The following is a 23,886-nucleotide window of genomic DNA, read 5'->3' on the forward strand; positions in this document are numbered from 1 at the left end:
TTATCTCTATGATGCCACATTTGTCCAGGGGCGAGTTTAGGAATTTCTTATTGAACAGGGACACTTGAGAAATATATATTGTATGAAGGCACAAGATGTGCAGGTAAAGCTACACCCTTCTGAATATGGTAATAACAATGATGGGATTGTATGTTATGTTTCAAACTCTTGTATTGCCTTGTTAAGTAAATCAATGTTACATGATGTCAATGTCAAGCAATTAAATAACTTTTTTGTTTTTTCACTAGGGAAGGTTTGGTCTTACGGCAAGACATATTTTGGGAACTTTGATCACCACTAGTTATATTATAAAATCTGCAAATAACTAAATAAACATGTTCTTTTCCTCAATTCCTGAACATTCGGATTCACGCGGAATTGTATGAGTTGTATGGTGTGTGCAGGGTTTCCATGCATCTACAAACGTCAGACACAATCAAGGGAATTCAGTTGGCAAATGTTTTGTGCCACTTTTAGTTGTGTCTATAAGATGGCGCTGTCGCGCCACCTTAACATTAAAAACTATTGCATTAGGGTCCAGCTAGGGAGAAATGGCGTATGTGGAGGGATACAAAGCTTGTATATATTGCTTAGTTATGTACCCACCCATTGACTGCCCATGGCCATGTTAATCCCGATTTCCATTCCTACCCACTTCCTGTCGCTCCCCACCGAAACCACATCCTCCTAGCATATATTTGAGCTAGGTTTTGCAATCAAACTTTGATCTTGAAGTGCCTGCCAGTGTTTTTTTAAAGCAGCCTCCTGAAAGTTAATAACTTCATTGGAGCTGTAGAGGGAATACTGATGTGATGAAAATGTCTTAGCCAGATCTTCCTTTAGCCAATCGATGTATAAGCACTATGCATGTCCTTCACGGAAGTCCTGTTAAAAACAAGCATTGGCAAGGCTAACAGATTTGGCTTGTGTGTAGTTATTAGGTATTTTCAGGCACTGCAATTGTATGCCCAGCTACTCATACCATTTAGTATCTTCTACCATTCATGGCCAGGTAATACCACTACGTCAGTGACTTGCAAATGCATTTCCCATGCCTACACAAAAGCCCAAACTGTTGGAATTGCCCATTGTTGTTACAATGGCGGCCAATCAATGCTTATTTTGTTGCTGTACATTTGTGCCTGGTGGTGACCCACTCAGGTTCACAGCACACTTTTAATTCAAGGCTCATAAACTCAGATGGATCTTGGGTTTTCAGGCCTGTGCAGAGGTTGGTTAAACTCAATGGAAAGAGCCCAAATAAATCAATGCGGTTATCGTTTTGAAAGAAGCGACAATGAAGTTGCTGCAGAAGTAGTCTTCTACCCGTGGCCATTCTATGTAGATTGAAATAAACCACGAGGTAAAGTTAATCATAAGAAGAGACAATTCGGTTTGAAAGCTGTTGCAGTTTTTACATCTCTAAATCTTTTGATGTAAACGGCAAATGTTCTGTTTAGGAGCTTGTTTCTTTAAGTCAATAAATGCCATGATTCTCTGCCCTCTTTTTTATTCCGATTTAACTGCATTCAAAGGCTTTATCTTGCACTTTAAAATGTATAATGGAAGTCAATATTGGTGCCGTCTGTAGTTTTTATCTCTTCATCAAACACCCCTTCTGCTGGCGCATAAAATGCTAAATCAACTGGCAGGGTTGACAGATTTTCAAGTTAAAAACGAGGGAGGGACATTACTAGAGCAAAATAAGTGGTATTTTGTTGCCCCAAAACAATTATTCAAAAACAATGCAATCCTTGCGTGTAATATAAGGAGGCACGAGTATCACCACCTAGGAACGTTGCGAATCATTCATGCAGAGTCAAGCCTTCTTTGTTTACACTAATATTTATTAAATCCCAGTGGTTTCCATGGCAACCACTTCAGTGTGTTCATGCTCCCTAGAAAATACGAATCTTTCTTTTTGTTCTCACCGACAAAAAAAACCTTTCAGAGCTGTTCAAAGAAAATAATAGTCAGTAAAACATATTGATATGATTGGATAATGTTAAAGCACAAATATGTGCTAGCTTTAATTTTGTTCAAAAAGGTTCCCTTCGGTACCTTGGTGAAATCGCAGCTGAAGGTAGCATTGTTTTAAACAAACATCGGATGGTTTAGACCTTTTAAATATTGGCTAACCTGTTTTTTGATACACAACATATGCTTTGTACTCCTTGCACCATCATCCATATTACAGCACAAGGAATGTCTGCGCATCTATGCTGGCGCATGACTAAACACAAGAACTAAATGATGGGACTCATTCATAAAAGGAAAGAAACACTTGCGCCCATTTTAGATGTGTAATTGACATAAAAGCAAAACATATCAAATTCACTAAGGGAAACAACGTGCTAGCCAGTGGTGCAATAGGATTTGCACCTATATGCAATTGTGTATGCATTCACACTTCATTTAAATCTGAGTTTTACATTTGAGTTTTTAATGAACTATAGAACAGAGTCTACTGTCATGCAAAAGCATAATTTCTTGAAAAGAAGCGCAACGTACAAAAAAGGAACAATTTCTTGTTTGTTTCCTTTGTTTAGTGCACTTTCTATGAAACGTACAATGAGCTTAACTGTGATTGGATGCAACTATTCTCTAACAGCACCCGAGTTGTGCTTGCCCAATAGAATGTGTAGGAAAGGGAAGCGAGAAAACGTACTGAGCCTGGAAAAACAGGGTCTACCAGTGGTCTGACACGAAAAGACAATCTTATCTGGGTGTGTATCAAGATTAATTTGCATTCAGCTCTGCTTGTTACACTAGTTAAAATGATGGTGCCATCCAAAATCCACAGGCAAGCATCCAAAACAAAACCGAAGAGACTTACTTGCAGTCACAGAAACCAAAACTCTTGACTATTGCGGTAGCCTCCCCCTGAATCTACCCTATTCCACTCTGCGACCCCTCGAGCTAATCCAGAATAGGGCAGCAAGACTTATCCTTGGCCTTAAGCCCAGGGACTGCATCTCTCCTGCCCTAACAAGTCTTCACTGGCTCCCGGTTGCAGCTCAGATTAAATTCAAATCCCACTGCATCATCCGCAAGGCTGTCTGGGGCCTGGGACCACTCTATCTGCAACTCTCTCTAACTAAATACTCTCCCTTTAGACCTCTTCGCTCATCTGGCACCAACTCTCTGTGTGTACAGCGTTTTGCTAAACAGAGGGCCGGAGGTCGATCACTTTCCTCAGCTGGCTCCCTCCTGTGGAACATCCCCCCCTCCCTCTGTGTCTTGAGCAGGACTTTCCTAAATTCCAGAAGCTCCTCAAGACATTCCTCTTTTCCTCCTTCTTCCCTTCTTCTCTCCTCTGCTAAATCTCAGTTGCTGGGAATGGTGTACAGGTCCCTTGTGCCTCTTCGGGGCCCTTGCCTCTCACACCCAATTGCCCTGCTTCTGTCTCTCACCACTTGCCTCAACACAACTCTCCTCCCTGGAGGCTCGCACTTCTCCACCTTTGGCAACGCCAGGCCGTATAGCACGTAACATACCCTGCACTTCATCTGTGACTCTCCCATGAGCATAGACACCCCAGCACCTTCCCCCACTGCCCTCTTCCTTGCTGCACTTACACATGCTGAATACTCACAAGGCATAGTAGGTTTGTTCGTTTTTTCCCAACTCTGTTTTATACTCTTGTGTTTCCTACTGTATTTCTCTCCCATGTTCCCTCTCTGTTGCCCTGTAGGTGCTTTGAAACTGTATTTTCTACCTGTATAAACGCCTAACAAGTGAACAATAAATAGAATAAATCCACGGGTCACTAAAATCATCTGAAATAATTTGCTTTTGCTTTTATTTCTTTCAATTGCCTATTCTTTTTTAATCGCAGATACCTTTGGATGCATTCATGATATGGCAGCCTTTTGCAATTTTATGCTGGGGAAGCACATGCTGACAATAGTAAGTTGTGATACTATCCTCGTATTTTAGAATAACAAAAAGTGACACATTGTCTGCATGAGTAACCGGATTCACAGAGAGAGCTGTGTTGACCAATATAATCGATTGTCTCCTTGCCTCTCCTTTATCGGTGGTTTGACTGGAATACAAAAAGCTGAGGAACCAGAAGACAAATGGAACAGACATCCAAGGATTCCTCCAGCAAAAGAACAAAAGCAAATGCACAATAAATAAATCCTGAATTCTAAATAGTCTCTTCCACCCATCTTGTATTTGTATTTTTTATTTTATTTATTTATATAGCGCACTTGACCCAAAGGCATCCGGGCACATCACTTAGGTTACAATGTAGTATATGGATAGCAGAGCAGGGTAATAGGCAGTACAAGAAACAAGAGAACATTTACAAATTATATACAGATTCAAATTATAAGTCCAGTTAATTACATATGTACAAAACAGAGTTAAGCCATAGGCAAGAGCATAGGGTGGTTAGCGAGCAGTCTGATTATTGTAATATCGTCAAATATTCTCGACAGGAATACCAAAAAATGATGGGTCGTGCATTTATTAACTTTTTCAAATATGCTATTGCTGATAACATTTGACTTGCTGGGAAAATCTGGCTAAGGTTTTCCCAAAGAAGTGTCTGGCTTCGTCCCCCTAAACTGGAAAATGTGGTTCAAATTCATCAAACTGTTGAAAGGTTACTAAACAAAGAAAAAATACTGTTTTCGGAGTGCTCCCATTCATTTTACCCTAGAGACAAGTGTGCATCAATTCAACATGCACAGAGTGAAAACCTCCCAATGAACTTGTGCTAAATAAGAAACAAGTTGGGCACAAAGCATCACAGATGCTCCTTTTTTGGTTTGGCGTCTATCCATCTAGTTGATTTCTAAACATTTGAAAGAGAAGGGATTGTTCCTAGTACAAAAATACATTTATAGATCGCCTGCAGCACATTGCCATACTGAGACTTTTCAGAAATAAAGCGCTGACTTTTTTTGTCTCGATGCGTGCGTTTCAAGTTTTAATCCCATGGGAATACCAAAAAGAAAAGTGCTCAAAATGATATTTGGCGAAGGGAATGAGTAGGGATCACATTAGGGGAGGGATGTGGTGGATGAAAGAAGAAAACATTTTGAAGTGGTAACTTTTGGCAGGACTGGAGAGACCTAGAGAGACACTTTCTAGAAAGATAGCTTTCATCACAAAAATAAATGTATGATCTCCTAAGCAAAGGTGGCAGAGGCTCACTCTTTTTCACAGAAACATGGCGATCGGACAATTACAAATCAATTGCCCATGAAGTAAAGCCAGACAACTGCAAACAAATTCACTCCAACTGAGAGAAACAAAGAGGAGGTGGAATCGCAATTGTGCCCAAAGACCACATCTGCGCCACATCACTCCCCCCAAATGACATAGAATACTGCAAATTCCTCCTAATCAACATCAAGCTCAATGACCAAGCTGACTTAATGTTCCTCCTGATCTACAAACCGCCATCCTACATCCTGAATTTTGCAACAAAACTTACTGACTCCATTGCCAACCTTTCCACTTATCATAATAACATGATTGTCCTGGGAGATATCAACATCTGGTTCGAGGGAGGAAACAAAACCACATTAAACTCCCACAGCACCCTTCAGGAAACACTCCACTTCCAAAATATTGTGAACGGACCCACCCATGATGCTGGACACATCTAAGACACAAGTTTATGCAGTGACGGACTCTCGACTGCCGCCCCAACGGTACCAACCATATGTGCTAATCACCACCTGATCCCATTCGCCGTCAAACTCCCAATCCACATATTGCTCAGAAACACAAAATTGCATTCTACTTACAAAATAAACTGGAATCGTCTTGATCCGGAATCCCTAACAAAATTGATGCAATCAAACAAACCAAACATCTCACAGCTAAGCAAGATGACTCTTGACTCAGCGGAAAAAAACCTCGCCAGCTGGAAAACAGAGGCCCTAGACCAATTAGCACCAGCAAAACCCCTCAAAGCCAATGTGAACAAAATTGCAGCAAGATGATTGACAGAAAAATTGAGGAAGCTCAGTAAAACAAACTTCAAACTGGAAAAAATCTGGAGAAACTATGGCACTCAATCAGACAAAATCAAAAACCAACAACAACTCAGAATGTACAAATAAGCAGTCCTTAAAGCAACACACTACATGCTACACCACAGGAATCCAATCAGCAACACACACACAAATAGAATAATTCAAAATCATCCAAAAAATCAAAATCCCAACATCTTGCAAAATAGAGATCATACCATCACAATCACTATGTGACAACATCACTAACCAACTAAGAAAAAAGATAGCAACAATTCAACAGACCATTGCCGCAAGCCATGCACCAATAAACACAAATACAGAACCACCAATAACCAGACCACCACAAACCACAGCAACACTTGATCAATTCAAACACATGGATGAAGAAGCTTTCACTGCACTAATAAAAAACACCAACCTCACTGGATCCGCCAAGGACCCATGCCCACCAGGAATCGTCAAAGAAATCCTCAACCACAGAACCCCGTTATCTTACTTCTGACCACTGATGAACCTATCCCTAAACACAGAAATAGTACCTAAAACATTCAAATCAGCATATATCAAACCCCTCCTAAAAAAGAAAAAGGAAGTGCGAAGACCACACCAACGACAGACCTATATCGAATCGACCCTACCCGGTGAAACTACTGGAGAACCCAGCTACAAAATTCTACCCAACCACATGGAAACCAACGGAACACTCGACCACTCCAAGTCGGCTTCAGACCCATGAGAGAAATGGAATCAGCACTACTATCCATATGGGATTACCTAAAAGTAGATGCAAACAACAGCACCTCATTGGCCTTCATACTATTGGACATATCAGCCACCTTTAACACAATCAGACACACAAGACTAATCGAGAGACTGGAGGAATACAGCATAAAAGAATTTGCTCTACAGTGGTTAAACTCTTTCCTCACTAACCAAACTAAAAGAACTTAGCTACTGTCATTTACTTCTAACACCAAAAACATCTCCTACGGTGCACCACAAGGTTCTAACCTCTCCCCACTTCTCTTCAACACATAATGAAAATAATTTTAAACCATGGACTGACCACCTACAACTATGCAGATGATACCCAACTCATCTTTAAGATAACCTCAACCCAAGATCTAAACAACACCCTCAACAAATGTCCCACCGACATATACACCTGGATGAAAATCAATAATCTAAAACTAAACCCGACCATGACAAAAATCATGATCTCCCCCAAGAGGATTATGCAACAGACACACAGATGAACTGGCCGCAAGGCATGGTAACCCAACATGAAGCACGTGCTGTGATAAAAAACCTGGGAATACACATGGACAACAAACTCCCACAATTACACGCAAAAGCAAATGAATGCGCCCATCTCCTCTGACTAATTAGAGGGATCCTCACATACCTCTCCTTCCCACACAGAACCCTCTCAATCATCTCCTTAGTATTATCAAAAATCAACTATGTGAACAGCCTCTACCTTGGTATGCCAGAACGGCTCACTAAAACACTCTAATACATCCAACATACTGCAGCCAGGATACTCCTGAGACTAAACAGAAGAGGACACATCACACCAGCCCTGAGAAGCCTATAATGGCTCCCAGTAAAAAAAATGCATTGACTTCAAAGCCCTCTGCATCGTTCACAAATTACTACATGGACAAGTAGCCAAATTCCTCCAATGCAAAATCAACCTCAACCAACCCGGAAGAAACCTAAGATCAAGCAATGACCTTAAATTTGAAATGAAACACTACAAAAAGGAAAATACAGAGGAACTGCATTCTCCCGTCTAGTAGCCAAACTGTGGACCTCAATCCAGAAGGAGATAAGAATGACAGAAGATCACATTACATTCAGAAAATGCCCGTAGATCTGGCTATTTAAACCATCCAATATTGGCATAAAAACAGGCACCTCCCATAATATCAATTCAGGCCCAAGACAATCAAAGGACAGTACGGATCCTGTAACCAACAATAAAACAACCACACTGTACTTACAGCTAACCACCCCTGCTCTATGCTCCTCTCCACCATACCCCACACATAACTCACATGAACTAATGGGCCAGCCCTGCCACACACAACTTACATATGCATATGCTTACATAGGATATGCAGTGCAGTGGGAAAGTGACACATGGAAAGAATGCCAATTGGATATTGAGTATTTTACGGAAGCTATCATTCAAATCTCATGAGATTGTTCCAACATAAATGGGGAAAATTGCAAACTACAAATTGTTATGAGACTGTTTAAACAGTAAATGTCATAGATTTTTCTCCCTTTTACATTCCCCTCTGGTGCTCCATAAGCAATAAGTATCATTGGACATTGTAGAAAATATTGTTTTGGAGTCAAGTATTTCCGTGAGAATGTTTTACGCATATGCAATCACATTGAACATGTCAAGTTGATAGTAGCCAATTTGATGTCTAGTATTTTTCAGAAGTTAACTTCCAAATCTTGCAAGATCATTTTGGTGGAATAGGGAAGAAAATGTGTGGAAACAGTAAATTACATATTTTAATCTTATTACATTCCCCTCTGCTGCTCTATAATCCATTAGTGTCATTAGATGTGCTATAAAATGTTGTTTTGGAAATACATATTTCTGCAGGAATTTCTCGCATCACATGGAAAGTAACCATTCTTGTATCAAGTATCTTAGGGAACTTATCATGCACATCACACAAGGACCTTTCCTCAGCCATCGATATATAAATATATAAATATATATTCAGAGCATTGGCCAATGGGATGTCGAATAGTTCAGACAGCCGTTTGCTATTGTTCCAATGAAAATATATTTACAGTTTGTGTTAACGGATTGGACGAAAGCTTGTGTCTTTTAGTAACTTAGTGTTTATTGGACCAATTGTAAAAATGGGACTGCTTTATAGTTCTAACCATATAATAGGAAATACCTAACTTTCTACTTACCTGTGTTACATGCGCGGGTGTGCTGCAGTGACTGTTAGTATCTGTCTCATTGAGTTGTGGCCTTCTCAGTGGTTCCACCCACTCCTCACTATAATTACCAACAGCAGAGCCTCAGCTGTGCTTCAGCAGTGTGACAGCAACATTCATGGTGTGTGCAAATCATGCAAAGCATGTCGCTGTAACACCACAACCAGACTGTCAATGAGATGCATTTGACTATGGAAGTGGGTTTGAATTCCGATGAACTACAGACCACTGATGTTATGTTAGGGATCAGCTTCTCGTTAAATTTGTCCACGGAACTGCATGTTAAGAAACAGTCTATGAAATTTAGATATGCCTTGGGGGTTATTAAGATCCTTGCCAATGTTCAAAGCCAAACTGATGGAACTGATCCTGAGAAGTTACGATATTAAAGCAATTTGGTCACAAGGTACGGCATGGAGTTGTGGGAGTTTATGAACGCAAGCTCACGTCAGAAAATCAATAATGATTTTCTTAAACAGGGCTGTGTCTTGCCTGTTCATCCACCAACTATGGAGTACACCTATAATTCGATCATGAATTTCTTAGTGACATCTTGTCTGCACAGCTTTTATTTTATTGGCTTTGTATACAGAGCAATGATAAGGCTAGACTGACGCACAATCTAATTACATTTTTAATCTTGAAAGATGTTAGGATCCCCTGGCTTTCTTGTATAAAGAAAGAGCTGTAGGAAATGAATGCTGATTAATATTTTAATTTATCAGAGATTCTAGCAATGAATATGGTAAATGCCCTAAAAGTAAGAGTTAAATCTCACAGGCTGGAAAAAAGGGAATCTGAGAAGTTGTTAATACCCTTTAATAGGAGGCGTATCATTGTCACTATCCGAGGTATTCAGAAATATCTTATATGGGCCAAGCACCTCAGCCAGAGAATATTGATCACAAGAGCATGTTTTAATTGCTCCATCTCAGAGCCATTGCTGCCATCTGGGATTGAAACACTACCAATCATTTGTGCATACTGTGCAGTGCTCCTTAAGAGGTTCTGGCCCATTTTGTTAATGTTCTGCCCAACATACTCTGAGTTGAGAGCTAGGATCTTGAGACGGACACTGCGTGAAATTCGGTTCACCCAGTTCAGACCAGCGCTACTTTTTTTGTTGATGGCTGACTCCCCCTGAGTGAGCTGCCCACTTTTATCAGTTTAAGGCGAGCCTTACATAAAAGGAAACATATAATGAATTTATAGATTATCCTATCAGAGTTCTGTATCATAACATTGATTCATTGTTTTTTCATATGGCATATTATATTTGTGAATTGTTTTGTAAAACTATGTATCTACTTATGCTTCTATGGACTTATTTTTGTTTCCGGAAAAAAAAACTTTGTTGATGATGATGTTATTTTGGACACCCACATGCAGACACGGAGTAGGTTGGCTGTGCAAAAAGTCAATTGCATAGATGTCATTAGCAATTTCGGTGATAAGACTGAACATTTAAATGGTGTTGTTTTAAGCCCTGAGGCTATGTCTTCAAAGTGTGTGGAAGATAAGACCAAGATTACAACATGTTTCCATTCAATTCCTGACTGCATTGACAATGACACAATGACCTCATAGCATATGGAAATGTTAAATATTGGGGATTAAATTAAGAAAGATATACCATGCCCAGGGCCTTGAATAAGTCATTGGCTCTATTTTTGTATCTGAAATTGACAAAGTTGGAATTGAGGCTCCTACAGCAATACCTCAAAACTATGACAGTAATAAGACTACAGGATGTGTGAGACAATACCCCACACAATAATATGGTTGCTAATATGGGCAGACATACTGTTGACATTGCACGTGAATTTACAAAGACCATACCAACTGATAATTCCACTATGAGAACAGTTATGATTAATGCCATTCAATGTCATCATGGTAATGCTGATATACTGGATAACAGTCGTATCCGAACTCCAGATTTGCTAACATTAAATTCTATGACAAATTATGTGGTTAGTGATACAAATGAAAGTGTTTATGGTCAAGATGACAATGAAGGTGATGTCAGTGGGAATGATATGGAACATGGTAAGAACCCCTCCCATAATAGTAATGTTGAGCAGCCATTACTTGTCTCCTCATTGGATGAATCTTGAATCACATTCACAACAAAAGCCATTAAATTATCTATTTTCCTCCATGGCACAATTGCGTGAATCCATCTTTTTACAAACCACTCAGCAGACCAACAGTATATCTAAAGTCTATTATAATAAAGACATATAGTAAAGATAATGTATTAGATTATTGGGAACCAACTAACAAAGATAGTCCTCAAAAGTCTTGTCCGAATGTTACGGATATATATACTGGTTCTAGCAAAGGATCAAACTTGGGTTTTAACAGAGTTACGGGATCCTTTATTTACTAATAGTAAATATTTGAATATTATGAATATAGAATATAATGCTGGGGATGGTAAGGAAAGAACATTACATTTATTGGAGGCAAAATAGACACTATAAGAAGGAAAAAAAGCTATATTATTAATTTTAGTTTAAAAAAAATAGAAATAGGCAGAAGGCCTCTATTGCCTGAAAGCCATTGATATGGAGAATATGATCACCAAAAACACAGTAAACTGAAAAATAACAAGGGTGGTAAAACTTGTAATGACATTCAGACCTACATTCCTATAACAAAAGCGGGAAATTCTACTGGGCACTAAACACGCTACACACAGGAAAACAAAACATATGTGTTGCCCTTGTACAAGTTCATGATATGCCAGGTCTAGAGAGTATACAGTAATTATGTATGGAAACTGAGAAGTCTTCCTAATTGGAACTTTGAATGCTAAAAACTGTCAGTCTAGAACAATACTAATGTTAATATGTTTAAAACCATGAATAATAAAGACACAGACATTTCTAAATCCACAGTGTTCATGACAATTAATGATAGTGGGAAAGCAATACAACTATGCAGTATTTTCTGTACCGGTGACCAACTGTATATTGATAGATGATTTCTGCTTAATCAATTTCATATGCTCCCTCAACTGAGATTGATAACCACTGATGACTTCAAAGCTGTTGATATTTTGGAGAATTAAAGTATGGGTTTGTCTGTTATTCATTTTTTATCTGAAAATGTGGCTTCCTACATACTTAAACATGCTGACAATCTGTTAAAGTTGGGAAATATATGTGGGACTGCAGATGATGTATATGGTATAGTTTCTCCCACTAATACTAAAGACAGAGGTTTACCGAAAAATAATGATAATTTTACTAATTTAACTAGCAAAACATGCATTGAAGGACTTAGGGTGTGTGTGTTCTGAACAATACACAATTTGAATCTAACAGTAAACTTGATGAGGTAAATTGGAATTGTTATCAATAGTGCTTCTTACTCGAGCCTCGACTAGACCCTGATCACACATAAACTGTCATCCTCCTTTCTTGGAATACTCGATGTCATGTACATTATACAACACCAGGAGTTATTTATGATTTAATTTAACAACTAGATATTGTTGGACCTGGAACAGTAGATTTGCCTAATACTATATTTAAAAATGCTAGTAAATTTATTTTAAAAGGGAGGCCTCAGATTGGCCTTTTGATTAGTGTCAAAAACAATTATAATTTTAAAGAAATGTCTTTCTCTAATTAAAATCTTCAAGTGGGTCTTATAACTGGTGTTGGAATATCTAATAAACATTCTCAGACATTATTATTATTCAACATCTATGATCCTCCTTGGGACAGCTGTATTGATCGAATAATATCCCTGATTGAGGACTATATATTTTGATGGACACATAGGATTATGAAAAAAAAAACAATAATGGTTGTGGGTGATTTCAATGCTAAGATTGCTCTTTAATCTGGTGGTTGTGACTATGAATATATTAATGGGATATGTAATTAACCTATAGGTTCCCCCAAACAAAAACAACCTACCTCTAAAGGCCTTCTTTGGTGCAAAACCCTAATTCCTTTAGGTTTATGCATTATATAATGTTTGAGCACCCAGTGATAGGCCGGGCAACTATACAAGGTTTACTGACACAGCTTCCCTTTTCAATTGATTATGTTTTCTTACTCTGGGAGACTTACAGTATATATAGGAGATAAGTGTTTGTATAAGGGAAGATGGTGATCACTTTCTATTACTGTTAGGTTGACATAGCGTTCAGATATGAGAAGCAATTTCTGACAATATAGGAGCATTATATGTTAATCCGCAATGCAATCGGACAAGGTGGGATGCACAAAATATTGAAGTAATTGAGGACAAAGTTCAAACTCTTGGACAGAATATTTTTGAATACATCAATGCATAAAAATAATAAAGATGAAGGTATAGTCTCTGCTTCTATATGTAATACTGGTCAGGATAGTCATAAAATCATATATGAAGCATATCTTGACTTAAATAGTATGTTAGTAGATAATTTGAATAACGTAAAGAGACCCCTATTAAACAGGATGAATGGAAGCAATGAAGTGCATAGGCATACATTTGATCTTAGTATACTCCATGCAAAAAAGGCTGAGGAAGGATCTACGTCCCACATTACAAAAGGTACTCCATCCTGAAAATTAGAAGAATGTTTGTAAAGAAAAGGGAAAAACAGTATCATAAATGGCTTAAGATCATAAATGGCAGTATAACCATAAACTGTTTCAGGAGATGGTTATTATATAAAAAAGTGAAATCTCTTGGTAATTTCTTTAGTAAAGTACATGGCAGGGCTTAGACCGACAATTCAAACATAGTTGTGTCAATGGCCAGATTGATGCAATACATTTCCTCCACACTAGGAACAAGGCCAATTATCGAATGCTAGAAACAGTCTGAACTATTAACAAAATGGAAACACTATCATAATATTGATATGATAATATTCTGATTTCATCTCTTCCTAATTGTGTGGCTCCGGGTCGAGATGGTCTTTGTTATGAAGAGGTAATGAAACAAAACCCTGTAGAATGGGGGCATATTCTGCATATTCTATTTAAAGCTATTAGCAACATTGGTACACTTCCCAATAGCTGGAGACAAAGTATAATTGTACCTGTGTACAAATGTGGGAATAGAATTGACCTACAAATTTATTGAGTCCTAGGAATGACAGATGCTTCTGCAAAGTTCCTTGCGAGAATTCTATTAAAAGAACTATCCACCTGAATCGATAACAACACAATATTGCCTCCTAGCCAGACTGGGTTGCTCTCCAACCTTTTACCTCTAGGAACAGTCGTAGAATGGGCTGAGGAATGTTAGAATTGGCCGGTGTATGTGGCATTTTTTGCCTTTAGTACCACTTTTGACAACTACTCTGGGCTAAATTTAGTAGATGTTGGATTTCTGAAGGCCTATTACAAATGATAATATCATTACATGAAAACATGACACTGGCTGTGTGGGTCAATAGGCAGTGCTTTTTAACTGATAGTATTACAACTTTTATGGGTCTTATGCAGGGCGGTGTATTGGTGTCAACTTTTTTTAAATCTGTACTAATCGGATTTGGATCAGGCTCTTAAACGGGCCTTGGCTTTGGCTTATTCACTTATATTGCAGTCCTAAAGTCCTTCAGAACCAATTACTTGCTTTACAACCTTCTTTAGTCATAAATACAAAACAATAAGAGAATGGCACATTAAATTGTGCAAAAATAATCACAGCTATAGATGGAGTATTAATCAATCAGTAGTGGAAATAGTGACAAATTAAAGATATTTGAATGTATCTACTTATGACAAACTGATGTGGACACATCACCTTGAAAATGTTCACTGTAGTATTGAACAAATATTGCCCTGCTTTAAGATCTTTTTGCACAAGTATTGTGGATACACCCTGACACCACTAATAGACATTCAAAGCAAAATTGACCCCCAATTATACTTCATCTGGCAGATATATGGGGGATAAAAAGCTTTATTCAGTCTGCTTACTTGATTGTTATTGTGATAAAAACCTATTTTCTATGTCCCAAAACCTATCAGTGCAATGTATTTGTGTTTAATTTAGATTTACAACTATATATTTTCGCATTATTAAACAGGGGATCAGTTTGTATTGTGAAGGCCAATAATAGCACTCTGTTGTCTAGGCGTATGACTGCTTGTTCATCTTATTTCTCTTATCATACAATTTCACTCTTTGACATTTATAGAATCAGCCTACAATTTTTAGCCTAAGGTACAATATAGTATGACCTGTGATAAATCAGAGGAGGGCTATAAACAGACCATCAAATTTGTTTGATGAGGTAGCTTATGAACAGTCTATTGTAGAGCTAGATAAAAATTATACTCTTATGAATATTTACCCTGCAATTGCTCATTTTATGGGTTATTGCATTACATATATACCTTTCATAATCTTTCAGTTAGACTAATGTAACTACAGTTTGAATCCAATAATTAGCAACTAAAAAAGTGATTGGGGCATGGCAAAATATACAGAATCAACTAAGAAAATGTTTATGGTGTCCTGAAGAAATTGAGATAACAAAACATTTAGGGGCTGATTCATGGAAGGTAATAAATTATATTTGATCTATTGTGCAGTTTGAACATGGAATTAAGTTATAATGATTTTAAAATGTGGATGATCATTGTTAATCTTTGTGACATTTTAAGCTAGTGTATTTAAGACTGTATTGCTGCATGTATTAGATCTAACAGATTGCCATTTTGTTGCAATCTATGTTATGTTTGTGTAAAAAGCTAGTTATTGTGGAAGTAATAAACTACATTAAAAAAACAACTTTTTTCATTTTTTGTTGTGTTGGTATGGGTGGGAGGACTGTCATTTAAAATAAAGGCAAGCAGCAAAATGATTTTTGAAATAGAAAGCTCTTCTTCCTTTATGTCTTCCACAAATTATGATCCAGGGAGTTTTCAAAATCCAGAGGATCCTGTATTCCCTTTAATGTGTCCCGAAAGTGAAGTGGAATATGGAGAAATGCTTCATGGTTGTCATTGGGTGTCCATATATTTTTTGGTTCCATGAGTATATTCAGGAAGGAGTGTGTGTGAACAAAAGGCCATTTGTTGTGCCTGTGGAGAGATATTTAGAACTTTTTTTAAAAGATGTTTTGTTGTGGCATTTGTCTCCACAACTATTTTAGACATACATACTTTCTGATATAAGTTGAAAGTCAAATAGTATGCTAGGAGAATGTATTTCAGAGTAGGAGATCATTTTTATTAAGCTCACTAAAAAACAAAGGGTGCTTTTAAGAGCCATCACATTAACATACAGGATATAAACTAATCTGAACATATGTCATATTTTGTGATTAACACAGTAAAAATGCAAGAAAATTTGGGATGTAAAAAAAGGTAATTTTAAATTAAAAATAAGCATTTTATGTGATGTGAGTAGTCCAGCGAAGGACTTTTTTAAAAATGTTGTTTGCTTTTTACTTAATATAGCCGACTGAATATTTTTAATGCCTACTTAATGACTATAGAAATTAGAAATGTAAAAATTGATATTGTTATTGGATATACCCCATGATTAGTCAAGATACAATGTTGTTAACATTTCTGCATGGTTTCTCTATATCATTATTACATTTGTTTGTGCACTCCCGTTTTTTTGTCTCTCTGTAATGCTTGAAAAAATAAAAGTGGTGTGAAGGAAGAGTTTGTCAGTGTTTTCAAAGTATACTTCATAATTGAAGAGAGAGAATCCCCTTAAAGGTTCACAAAATCATTGCCTCCTCAATAGATGAGGATCACATCATGGTATTTCCTGTCAATCAAAGTAGAGCATTTTAACAATAAATGATCCAGTTCAATAAATCTCACAGCAGACTAGTTGAATCTAAATTTGGAAAATATAGATGAGTGTTGAAGGAGACAAATGTGGTGAAGATGTGTGTATTAAAAAATTGTGCAGATGTAAAAGTAAGAATCTCCTTGTACTAATTTAATAATCCATTTCATTATCCATGTCTACCTTTTCCTTGTCTCAATTAGCCCATAAGTAATCCATAACATTCCTTTTAGCTACTCCCACATGTTTCCCTATCTCAATCTTTTTCATCCTGGTACACTATGAGTATTACATTTAACTATTCATGCTTTTAAATATGTGTCCTGTTGTTAAATTAATAATTAATCACCTTAAGCCATTTGTTAATAGATGGAAATGCCATTTTGTATGGAAAGGTTTGTATTTAAATTGTTGACAGGTTGAAGCGTAAACGTCAGATTCTTCTTTTGGCTGGCACTCTATAAGTAATCCATTAGCTTATCTCTGCCCCCCTTCCTTGTCTTAATGCAGCAATAGTTATACTGTACTTCACCTTTGATTCACTCTTCCTCGCCCCATTACCCTACCACTAAGCTATTACATTACGCTGCCTCCCTCTTACTTGTACCAGTATCTCATTACTAATTCATTACCTTACCCCTGTCTTAATGTTCTTGGTCCTAGTAGTCCATTTCTCATCTGTTACATTCCAGGCAGCCTCCCCATACCTCAACCAGATGCCAAGAATAAATCCATTACACTATCTCTTCTGCTTATATATTCCCCCTGGTACAGTGTTAACAATGTTTTGGAGTGTGATGGAAGAGAAAGCATACCAGATATATGAATATATAGTCTTTTGGTGACTCAAAATGGGTCTGTGATTTAATGAAGGCATACAAAGTATAATGTTTTTCTTTTAGTTCTTCATTTACCACACCAGCCCTTTCAAAATATTGTACTGTGTCTATTTTTCCTGAGACTGTTTGAAGACTACTAGAATGCAGTTCAAAAATCACCTGAAAATAAAACAGCACTACATGCAGGGTAGTACAATTTCTACAACTGAATGTGTTAAAAATGTAATTACATTGTCTGCAAAAAAGCGAATATGCCTCAAGTTGCATACATTATTGATAAACACAAATCAACAAACACAATTACAAACTGCATTTAGAGCACAACATATAATAAAATAAGTGAGCAAATGAATGTTTTAAAATCAAGTTTTGCTCGAAATATGGAAAATATCGAAACCAGAGTAGATGTATCTTTAGTGATTCACACATAGATGAACATGGGAATCTCTAATGAACAAAGCCTTTCATTTGATGAGGACGGTGTTCATTTTAATATTGGATCACTTGAGAAGATTGAGCAAGTTAACCAGATAACACTTGCAAAAATGTCAGTTTTTAAAAAGGTAAACCATTCAAAGGCTTATACCATCTTTGGTGGGATTGACTCCATACTTCTCACACTGAACAATGTTTTAATGAGAAAAAGTTTTCATGAGAAGTCAAATGTGACTGTTGTGGTTTCGTGGGCAGAGGCTATGAGGTTAAAAATATTGTGATACGTAAACACAAGGAAATAAATCAGTATGTTGAAAACAAAGCAAGAGTGGTAGGGGACACATTTTCTGAACTGAGGAAACCTCTCCTTCAGTGAAAGTATTCTTCTATGTACAACATTCATCCATATTCGTATATGCATTTAAAAGTGTATCTCTTTTTACAATGCGACAGAAAATGGATTACTATGAAGTTCATCAATTTACAGAACAACAACACCCTTCCTAGGCTTGCCTAGGAAAAGGGGAATATACCAATCAATGCCATCATATACGTATGCTGGTTATGTACCACACCAAAATGTGTCATCTTCTTCTAATGTAGTCACAGCAAATTAGGGCTAATTACCAGCACCATAGGTGAAGTGAAGTTTAATGTGAAGTTTAATATGGAATCTCTTCAGTAGTCATATATCACATTTGTTTTTCGTATTGAAATTTCAGATGCTGCATTTGTACATAATGACCCTATTTGTTGAAAGGAAGTAATATTTGAAAAGTTTGAAGAATGTCTGCTTTGGAGTCTATTTATGAAAAAGGGTGTGGGTACCACCTTTTTATTCCAATTCATTTAACTTATTATCACAATAGTATTTGTTGCAGATCAGCAAATCACCAATGCGCACTAGTGGTCATGAAAACTAAGACGGACTGAGATAGTTATCATCAGTACTGACTGCACCATTGTAGTCAATATTACTCAATTATTTCAACAAATGACTCTTAGGGCCTGATTCAAATAGTGTTTTCCTATTGCATTGCGCCATTATAAAACACTTCCGTGAATCAGGCCCTTATTATATCATGTATGTCAATGTCCTTTTAATCGGGTACTTCTTCAATGGGCAGGCAAATATTGTTGGCCAATTCATTTAGGAGCATTGGGGTCCTTTGTCAGTGTGCTGTCTGAAAGCAACATAACAAATACATAAATTATAATGATGATAAACCTCAAACCTCAAAAACCTTAAACCTCAAATAAGTTTTCATGTACAATCGTTAATGTTGTTGAATACATAGACATTCTTTCCTTTGGCACAACTGATAACTTCATTTTATATTTAGACATATAGTTTATTACAAACCTTTGTCTACATCCCACATCGACTTAAAAATACATTCCTCTTATTCAAGCTTCATATCCATAAAAAATGCACCAGAAGAAAAGAAAAAGGTTAAAAAAAAGTCACATCAAATTACAAATGATCAATGAATTGCTTGATTTGCGACCTTTAGGAACTCCATTTGCTAATTTGCTAGCATCGCCTTCCACAGACTAGGAGCAAGAAATAACCTCCCTAAGAAATTTGACCAATACAAAAACATTGAAATGTTGTCTCCCAACAGCAAAGTAGCCCACCATTCCTCAGAATTATAGGTACCAGTTTTTTAATCCGTCCATCTGGTGCTTCTTCTGTACAGGTATGCTTCTTGTTTTTGTTTCTTATAGGAACCATATCACTATAATTTGCCTAAATTTATGACTGTACACACATCCTCATTTGAGTTTATTAACAAGTTATCTGTGTATGTTTATGTTGTTCATTTTCTAACTCTATTTATTTGCAGAAGAACTTATAAATCTTAGTGAACATCAAAACATGTGTAGATATTGTTTCACAAGTTTCAAGCAAGGCTCTATGAGGCCGATTCATGGAATAATTGTGCGCCGAAATCGGTGACGCAAGCAAGAAATATCCAGTGCACGCGTGCGAATCGCACGCAAGTGATTCATAGAAGTCTGTGCACGAAAAACACACGTGGCGCACACAGGCACACATGTCACTGCGACAACCCAAATACAGTGCGCGATGCGCACAGTGAAAGTGCGCAACGTGTAGCGCACACACCAAAAAGGGGGCGGAACACGCAGAATGGGGAACAACGCATGAAAATTAGGGCGTAACTGGGGAAGTACTGGTGGGAAATACATGAAACGCCCACACGCTCGCGAACAACACTTATTCATGGAATCAAATAGGGGAAACCCACGTACACCAAAAGACACGCACAGGCGTAAACACGTCCGCCACACGAAGGCAGGCAGAAGCGTCCCCACGCAGTATAAAAGTGCGCGCAAACAACAAACACGTATATACAGCTACGATGAATGTCCCATTTCTGGCAGCAGTGATCGTGGGACACCACAGGAGGAGGAGAATAGCCAGGCCCCGCATTTTCTTGCCCAGGACCAGCCTTTTTGGGATGTCGGATGACGAGGTCTATGGCAGGTATAGGTTTCCACCTCATATCATCCTAGACCTGGTCACTGAGTGGGAGGATGACCTCACATCACCCACCTTGTGCCCCCAAGCACTGAGCCCCTTGGAAAAGGAGCTCAATGTTCTGCATTTTTTGGCCACTGGGTCATTTCAGTGGACAACTGCCAGAGTTGGGGGTGTCTCACAGGCCATGCAGTCATGCTGCCTACACCAGGTGTTGGCAATCATGACTGCGCGCCCCTCAGTCTGCTGGCACATATACATACCCGGAACACCTGCAGAAAGGCAGGCCGAGGTCCAAGACTTTTACAGGGTGGCACACTTCCCCAAAGTGCTTGGTGCCATAGATTGCATCCATGTGGCCCTACGTCCACCTAGTGCCACTGAGAACATCTACTGCAACCGCAAGCACTGGCATTCCATCTACATACAGGTTGTATGCGATGCCCATGGAATCATCAACTCTGTCTATGTAAACTATCCTGGGTCTACCCATGACAGTTTCATATACAGAATGTCCACCCTGAGCCGGGACCTGGAAGCTGGGAAGGATGGCGACACATGGCTCATTGGTGGGTACAAATGCCTGTGCACATGCATGCATGTCACACACAGACAAATACACAAACCCAACTAATGACAACCATCATCACCTCCCCAGGGGACAGTGCCTACCCTCTGAGCACCCACATGATGAGGCCAATATGGAACCCCACCACACCACCCCAGCTAAGATACAACACAGCCCATATTGCAACCAGGGACATAGTGGAGCGCAATACGGGGGCTCAAGTCACGCTTCCGCTCCCTTGACCGCTCTGGCGGGCAGCTACTATTTGCACACCCAGTAGCGTGCAGGATCATTGTGGCAGCATGTGTCCTACACAATGTTGCAACACGGCGGTGCGTATCGGTGGGCATGGTGCTGCCCCACATCCCAAACCAAAGGCACAGGCGCTGCTCATGGGAGGGGAAAGGGCATGTGGCGAGGCAGCCGGGACCCAGCTTGTGGCCACATGTTTCACCTTAACTCCCACCCCTGCGGAGTGCACACAGGCCTGGCACATACCAGGTGACAATTGATGATGACAAAGAGACTGTCAACTGTCACAACCTTACCACCCTGAGAATGTTTCCACGGAAGTGCTACATTGTGCGCATCCTTTGCCACTTAAACATAACCAATCCGGTTTGAACAAAAGGGACACATGCAAGGTGCATATCACACTACCCCCCTGCAAAACAGGCCATGAAAATCACTGGTATGTCACCCAAACACTCCCAACCGCCATCACCCTCGTCACCCACACCATGACATGGCATGCAACAGCAAAAGAGCAAACCAAAAGCACAACACATGACAAATCAGATACGAAATGCCAAGTGATATATGGAAAGAGGCCTGAGACAATCACACCTGACATGGAATCAGATGAAATGACTGACCAACAATCTCCCACACATACAAAGTCATACACAAATGCATGCCACCAGCGGTACCATCAACAAAAGACAGAATGCCTGTTGGCATGTACATTGGCCAATCCAAATCTGAAAATCCCAAAACCGTGTGCAGTGTGTGTCCCCTGCAACACACCGCTCAGTACACAGCACAGTGAGTGGCCATTGTGTTGGGGATACACCTTGAGCATCATATAAAAAAGGACAAGCAACAAAAATTACCCAGTGACGCATGTACACGATCCCCAAATGGTAAGTGATCATGCGCTGCAGGGACACAGCATGGCAGAGAAGGCAATCTGTGTGCACGTGTGGGCACGGATGGGTGGTTGTATGTGTGGTGGTGCATTGTGTAAGTGTGTGTGTCAGTAGGTACAAGCACTCAATACATGCATGCGAAATGAAGTGACCCTCAGTGTCCTGTACACATCACATGTGAACATTGCCCATGTGGACACCCCAGTGTGTCAAAACACACCAATCCCCCGACACCTGAAAGGTAAACCCAACACAGGAACATCCATTGACCAGCAGCACACATCATGTACATAGTACCCCACTTTGACAATATCAGAGAGTGACCAATCACTGCAGCCCAAGCGTACTGTCCGACAACAAAAGCCCAACCCCCCTCATTTCCTCATCAGCTTGACCTTCAGAAGAACTGTCTCTGAGGTCTGTTAGCTTCTTCCTTCTAGTCTACCTGGCTTCAGGATCCCCCTTCCCCTTGGTTTCCTTGTTCTTCCTTTCATTTACATAGGGTCTAGCCCCCTCAGAGGCCACCTTGACCAGGAAAAAAAATACCAAATTGCAGAGAACTCCAAGGAGCCAATCCCCCAAACCAGAGAAAAAGCTTCTAGGCACCAGAAAACCTTGGAAGAGACTCCAGTAGATGACTTGAAGTCATAGAATATGGCCAAGTACATGTCCAAGCTGAATGATAGAATAACTTTCAAGGTTGCACAGTTGTACAATGGTTCAACAGGATGGGTAGGAATTTGAGTACACAATAATCAATGAGAATGCCACAACTGATGGGTAGAGCTGAAACTTGAGTAGAAAATAACCAAGGAGGATGGCACAACTGGATTTTTGAGCTGAAGCCCAATAAATCTTTGATAGAGTGAAAGAAGAAAGGCAGAGACAGCACAAGTCTGGCAAGGCACAGTGAATGCGAGATAGCAGGAAACAACTGACAGCAAGTTAAGAGCCCGAACAGTTGAATAGCATTGTCAAAAGGCCAAAGTCAACATAAAGGTATGGATGTAATAAATGAAAGACAGGAGGAGCGAGAGAGAGAGATGCTGTGGTACAGAAGTGCACCGAGGAAAACCAAGGCAGCGTAAAAGTACGTGGAAATAACTGCCCGAGAGTCGGGCGGACAGATATGCAACAAGGAGAGTAGCAGGAAGAAAAACATGGACTAAAGGCACCAGAGTGTGAAAAATGAGTAAAAGAGCTGTAGTCCATTAGGAAAACTGCACCATCACGCAGCAACGAAGTCCAAGAGGGAAGACAGATATATCGTGCCATCCAAATGGAGCGGAGAAGTAGTTTAGGCGGACATCTCAGCTGAGGACTGGACCATGAGTTGTGCTTCTTGGGTCACATTCCTAATGCTTCCTCCTTTGCCACAATCACCAGGGGCTGAACTTAACACGTACCAACTTGACATTGTCACCACCTGGCCCCCTCCCACCATCAGTGTGACTTTGACAGCTAAAGGGTGAAGGTTACCGCCTACAGCATGAAGTGCATCAAGCATGTATACAGGCAAGAAATGAAAAGACATCACAATCAACTTCAATAAATGCACAGTTCAAAAATGTACTCACCAAAATTGATTGCAAACGTACCGTGGAGAAAACATCCATAATCCCCACTAGGGGTGTAAACACAAGTAGTA

Source organism: Ambystoma mexicanum, chromosome 10 (genome assembly GCF_040938575.1).
Source record: "Ambystoma mexicanum isolate Mex_15411 chromosome 10, UKY_AmexF1_1, whole genome shotgun sequence".
Classification (NCBI taxonomy): Eukaryota; Metazoa; Chordata; class Amphibia; order Caudata; family Ambystomatidae; genus Ambystoma; species Ambystoma mexicanum.